A 6,757-nucleotide genomic window follows, 5' to 3' on the forward strand; every position below is an offset into this window, starting at 1 on the left:
TCGTTCAAAAATCTGTCTATCTCCACCTTAAATACATTCGATGACCCAGCCTCCACAGCTCTCTGGGGGAGAGAATTCCAAAGATTCATGACCCTCAGAGAAGAAATTCCTCCTCTTCTCCATTTTAAATGGGCGGCCCCTGATAGACAGATTTTTGAACGATAAGGGAGTTAAGGTTTATGGGGAGCGGGCAGGGAAGTGGAGTTGAGGCCAAGATCAGATCAGCCACGATTTTAATGAATGGCGGAGAAGGCTCGAGGGGCCAAATGACCTACTCCTGCTCTTATGTCTCATGTTCTTATCCTGAAACTATGCCCCCTAGTTCTAGATTCCCCCAGGAGGGGAAACATCCTCTCTGCATCTACCCTGTCAAGCCCCCTCAGAATCTTACATGTTTCAGTAAGATCACCTCTCATTCTTCTAAACTCCAATGAATATAGGCCCAACCTGCTCAACCTTTCTTCATAAGACAACCCCTTCATCTCAGGAATTAACCTAGTGAACCTTCTCTGAACTGCCTCCAATGCAAGTATATCCCTCCTTAAAGAAGGAGACCAAAACTGTACACAGTACTCCAGGTGTGGCCTCACCAACACCCTGTACAGTTGTAGCAAGACTTCCCTACTTTTATACTCCATCCCCCTTGCAATAAAGGCCAACATTCCATTTGCCCTAATTACTTGCTGTACCTGTATGTTAACTTTGTGTTTCATGTACAAGGACCCCCAGGATCCCTCCATTTAAAATAATAATTTGCTTTTTTATTTTTCCTACTAAAGTGGATAACCTCACATTTTCCCACATTATACTCCATCTGCCAATTTTTTGCCCACTCACTTAAAGAATCTGCAATGGGATATAGATAGATTGTGTCCTCTTCACAACTTGCTTTCCCACCTATCTTTGTATCATCAGCAAATTTGGCTACATTACTCGGTCCCTTCATCCAAGTCATTCCGAGATCTTTGTGCTCTTCAAATTCTGGCCTCTTGCACTTCCCTGATTTTAATCGCTCCACCATTGGTGGTCCCATCTTCAGCTGCCTAGACCCTAAGCGCTGGAATTTCCTCCCTAAACCTCTCTCCTTTAAGGCACTCCTTAAAACCTACCTCTTTGACCAAGCATTTGGTCCTCTGTCCTAATGTCTCCTTATATGGGACGGTGTCAAATTTTGTTTGATAACACTCCTGGTAAGTGCCTTGGGATATTTTATTATGTTAAAGGCGCTATATAAATGCAAGTTGATGTTATTGGTTCAGGATGATTGAATCAACATTTTTTTCAACATAGGATTCCAGGATTTTTATCAATGTTTTGGGTTATCTGCATTTCCATTCATTATGTTGACCAATTAAGTCAAATTCCATTTTTATGACACAGCTTCCCTAGATTTTTGTCAATGTTTTGTTGAGCAAATTCCATAATTCTTTCCATTTTTTGGGAAAACATTAAAAAAAAACTCCCCTTGTGCTTATAAAGTTGTTTTATTACATATGGCATTTTTGTTCACTTCTAAAAATAGAAATTATCCTCCTTTAGTGCATGGATTCAGAATTTTACACTCTGTTTTTGGGACCCTCTTGAAACTGTTCACTGCAAAACTGTTTTGAAATTAAGTACAAGAACCCTATCTAATCCCATTCATCTCATCTGAAAATTAGGTTTCTATATACACAGAATAATTCTGTAACAGCCTGAATTGTCCCCTTAGTATATATTCATGATTCATAGAAACATAGAAGATAGGAGCAGGAGTAGGCCATTCGGCCCCTCGAGCCTGCTCCGCCATTCAATGAAATCATGGCTGATCATCCAAATTCAGTACCCTGTCCCTGCCTTCTCCCCCTATCCCTTTAGCCTTAAGAAATATATCTAACCCCTCTCCTACCCTAGAATCCAAGTGTGCAGAGGCCGAGCAGGGTACAGCTTGCTATTTGGGGGGACAAAGATAGCAAGAAGGGAAGTTACATAAGAAATAGGAGCAGTAGACCATATGGCCCTTCGAGCCTAATCTGCCATTCAATAAGATCATGGCTGATCTTCTACCTTAACTCCATCTTCCTACACTATCCCCATATTCCTTGATTCTCATAAATTCAAAAATCTATCGATCTCAGTCTTGAATATACTCAATGACTGAGCATCCACAGCCCTCTGGCGTAGAGAATTGAAGAGAGACGATATTTATAAGAGATGTGTTAGATAGACACCACAATAAAGATGTTAAGGGTGCAGTTATACTACCACATTTTCTAATATAAAGCAATTTTGGGTGCACATCAACACAAATTTGCCAGTATACCAGTCAGATCTTGATCAAATTCTGGAATACACTAAAATGCAGTGCAAGGCTTCCACAAGAAAGTCATCTCATTGCTTGGTTTATCATTGTGTGGCGTATAACTGCAGGAAACTGTGAATCTCACCCCGAAAAGTATTGAGGACTACTTTGACACTCTTACAGATTTAGTATGGTGATGCTAATCACATTCAAATCAAAAGAAGCCAGGGAGTAGAATTACATATATGCAAACAAAGATGCAGAGCTCTTTGCTGTCAGCGATCATGCATTTCATATCTCCCAGTACAATTTGGATGTTGATGGCTACCCTTTGCACTGTGCAGCTACCAGTGCAATATAACTGCAGCCTTAGAGACGAGCAAGGACATAATAGTTTGTACACAAAACAGGTGGTGCCAAATAAAACCTTTATAAAACACTAGTTAAGCCCCAGCTGGATTATTGTGTCCAATTCTGGGCACCACACTTTAGGAAAGATATCAAAGCCTTAGAGAAGGTACAGAATAGACTTACTAGAATGGTACCAGGGATGAGGGACTTCAGCTATGTGGAGAGACTGGAGAAGCTGGGGTTGTTCAGATTTAAAGTAATTAACAAAAGACGACATGAGGAAACATTTGTTTACACAAGTTGTTGTGATCTGGAATGAACTGCCTGAAATGGTGGTGGAAGTAGATTTAATAGCAACTTTCAAAAGGGAATTGGATAAATACTTGAGGGGGAAATATAGGGAAAGAGCAGCATTGTGGGAGAATTATATAGCTCTTCCAAAGAGCCGGCACAGGCACGATGGCCCCCTTCTGTGCTGGATCATTCCATGCAATAATGAAGGTCAACACGGAGCCACAATCATCTGGCCAGGATAGTTATGGGGGTGGAAGACAGAAAAATAAAGTGTGCTTTGTCTCTTCCCCTCCTTCCATGTTACTGTCATCTGAGGGCACATAGGATTAGGAAGGGGGAAATACAAGAGAAAGTATCACTTTTTCCCCATTAGGAACAAATGCATAAAATGCTGGAAACACTCAGCAGGTCAGTCAGCATCTACAGAGAACAGACAAGTTCATGTTTCAGGTGTAGACCCTTCATCAGAGCAGGTCTGTTATCTTTGCCATTTTGACCAACTTGTTGAGTATTTGCAGCACCTGGTTTTAGTTTCCTTTTCCAACATGGCAGGCAGCACATTTCCAGCGGGAAATGTGCGCACGTTTCCTACCCACGAAATTGGGGGCTTAGTAGGCCGGTTGGCGCCCAAAAAACAGCTGCTATGTGGCCAAATTTATAAGCCAAAATCTGTACATCAGAAGAAGCCAATTTGACAGCAAATGGCTTTTTTGTGTTCTATGCTTTATGTTATCATGTGTACTCTACTACACAATTTCTACTGTACCTGGGGCAAGTGCAGTTTAGTAGCTTGCTGGCCATAATTTATTGTTGATTTTCTTCCCTCAAAATAAGGGAAGAATGAGGATTGGTGGGGCAGGGGAAGAAAAAGGGACAAAACAATCAGCAGTTAGTTGTAGTCCTTATAAAATTTATTCATGGGCTATTGAACTTTAAACAAGCTATGCTTCGGCTCTTCACTATTACCGGAACAAAATTAACAAAGACCAAATTGATTTCCCTTCAATTTTGAAATGTGATGAAATTGTTAATAAGACAGCAAGCATGCAAATGACCAGGCTCACGGCCTCTACTAATGCTGCTACCAACTTGTGCTGAACACCAGCCCCAAGAAATTCAACCTCCATTGTTTCTTTCCCACTAGGAAATTATTTGGAATCTCCAACAAAACAATTTAGTTAGTTTCAATTCACTGGTGCCTGCTGGCATACGAGACAATCCATTTCTTGCAATGCTATCTATAGCAAGATGTTTGACTCCATTTTAATTGTCTCCATGATGGTGGCATCCTTTTTGATCATCCTGCGATAGGTGGAATCCACTCTAAGACGTACCTTGTGCTTCTGCTCCGGGTAGCTTGATGACATGACCAAACCACCATAACTGTCATACTGATCAAGTCCAGTCAGCTGAGAATCATAGCACAACACATCCTAATTCACACAAACCCTAAAATTAACTCCCAATAAAATAATAGGGATCAGTAATTCCAGGTCAAATTCACTAACTTGGGATCTTTTATTTAAAGTCATGAAGTTCAAATTAACAAGCCGAGTAACAACTGAACCCATATTAGGAGTATGTACACTAGGTCAGTGGCAGTTGAACTTGGGCAGTTGAAGACATTATATGTATAAATTTAGGCCTCATTTGCTTTGCTGCTGACAAGAATCTCAAGTCAGTGGCAAAATAAGTGGTAGCGCTAGGACTACATGCATAAAACACCCAGAAATAGTGTAGCCCATGCATAGAATTACAACAGGCTGTCTCACCCAATCTATATTGGCGTTTACCCCCACGCAAGATGGTCTTAATTCTACATGTCCATATCCCTTTATTCCCCTTTCCTTCAACCACCTAACCTGTTCTTAAAGTTGACGTGGTCTTGCTTAAATCGCTTGCATTCCCTGGAGTTTAGAAAGCTTGGGGTAATCTAATGGAGGGTTTTAAAATAATAAGGAATTAGTTAGGGTAGATACAGAGTAATTATTTCCTCTGGTGGGGGAATCCATTACAAGGGGGCATAATAAAATTCATTTGGGAATGAAATAAAAGCAGCACTTTTTCCACAAATGATAATGGAAATATGAAACTCTCCTCCAAAAGGCGGCGTTGCAGAGACAATTGAAATTTTCAAGACCGAGATTGCTAGATTTGTTAGGCAAGGGATACTAAAAAAAGGCAGGTAAATGGAATCTAGGTACAGATCAGCCATGATCTGACTAAATGGCAAAACTCCGGTGTTGAATGGCTTACTCCTGTTCTTGCATGCCTATGGTAACTGGTTGTGCATGCCACAGCCCTGTGTAAAAAACTTTCTCCCGCTTTGCCCTAAATCTCTCAATCTTATCTTTACATCACCTTGTTCTAGATTCCTCAATCACTGGTAACCATCTGTTTCTATCTATTCTGTCCCATCCAATCATAATATTAAACATCACTAGCAATTACCCCCCAATCTCCTCTGCTCTAGCAAAATTAGCCCCAGTCTTTGAGAGTCTTTCCTCATGCCAGGCAGCATCCTAGTGAATCTGTGCTTTATCCTCTCTACTACCTCAACATCCTTCCTATAGTGTGGAGCACAAAACATCAACTGTGGTTTTAAAGTTTTATATAAATCTACCAGTGCATTACTACTTGTAGATTCTGTGGGGATAATTTTGAAAGCGCCATCCTTGGCCCCCTTTTATTTCTCATCTACATGCTGTCCCTTGGCAGCATCATACAAACACAACATATTCCACATGTATGCTGATGACAGCCAGCTCTAGCTCATTACCTCTCTTGCCCCCTCCACTGTCTGATTTGTCATGCTGCTTGTATGACATTCAGTATTGGATGAGCAGAAATTTCCTCCAATTAAATATTGAAGACCGAAGCCATTGTCTTCAGTTCCTGCCACAAACTCCGTTCCTTGGCCACCGAATCCATCCCCCTCCCAGGCCATCGAGGCTGAACCGGGCTGTTCGCAACCTTGGCGTGCTATTGGACCCGAGCGCAGCTTCTGACCCCATATACTTGCCACCAAGACAACCTCTGCAATATTTCCCGCCTCCGCGCCTGCCTCATCTCATCTGGTGTTGAAACTCTCATCCATGTCTTTAGTTACGTCCAGACTTGACCTTTCAATGCTCTCCTGGCCGTCCAGACTTGACCGTTCCAATGCTCTCCTGGCCACCTTCCTACCTTCCATAAACTTGCTCATCCAAAACTCTGCTGCCCGTCTCCTATCTCAAACTCCCGTTCACCCATCAACTCTCTACTCGCTGACCTACACAGTCAACCAACACTTCAAATTTAAAATGCTCAGCCTCATGTACCAATCCTTTCATGGTCTCGCCCCTCCCCATCTCAGTAACCTCATCCAGCCCTACAATCCTCAGAGTTCTCTGCATTCCTCCAATTCAAGGCTCTTGCATATCCTTGGCAGCTGTGCCTTCAGCTGTCCAGGCCCCAACCCCTGGAATTCCCTCCCTAAACCTCAAAGTTTTGTCAAAAGGGTGGATTTTAAGTCACTTGTCCTAATGACTCCTTTTTTGGCTCTGTCAATTTTTGTCTGATTTTGCTTCTGAAGCACCTTGGGATGGTTGAAGAGGTTAAATGAGCTATATAAATGCAATTTGTTGTTGTAGAAAACTATCAGAAAGAATTACGTTTCCAAGTACTGCTGCATATTTTCTAAGAGCTTCTATGTTAATTGAATTTATTGAACAATGATGCGTTAGCAATACTGAAGGTTTGGCTGCCAATGCACAAAGCTGAAAGATTTGATTCAGGCTGTTGGCACCTGTGTTGAAGACAATCACACCATTAGATAAGATGAGACAACCA

Source organism: Somniosus microcephalus, chromosome 16 (genome assembly GCF_052327205.1).
Source record: "Somniosus microcephalus isolate GS21.2 chromosome 16, FLI_Smic_1.0, whole genome shotgun sequence".
NCBI lineage: Eukaryota > Metazoa > Chordata > Chondrichthyes > Squaliformes > Somniosidae > Somniosus > Somniosus microcephalus.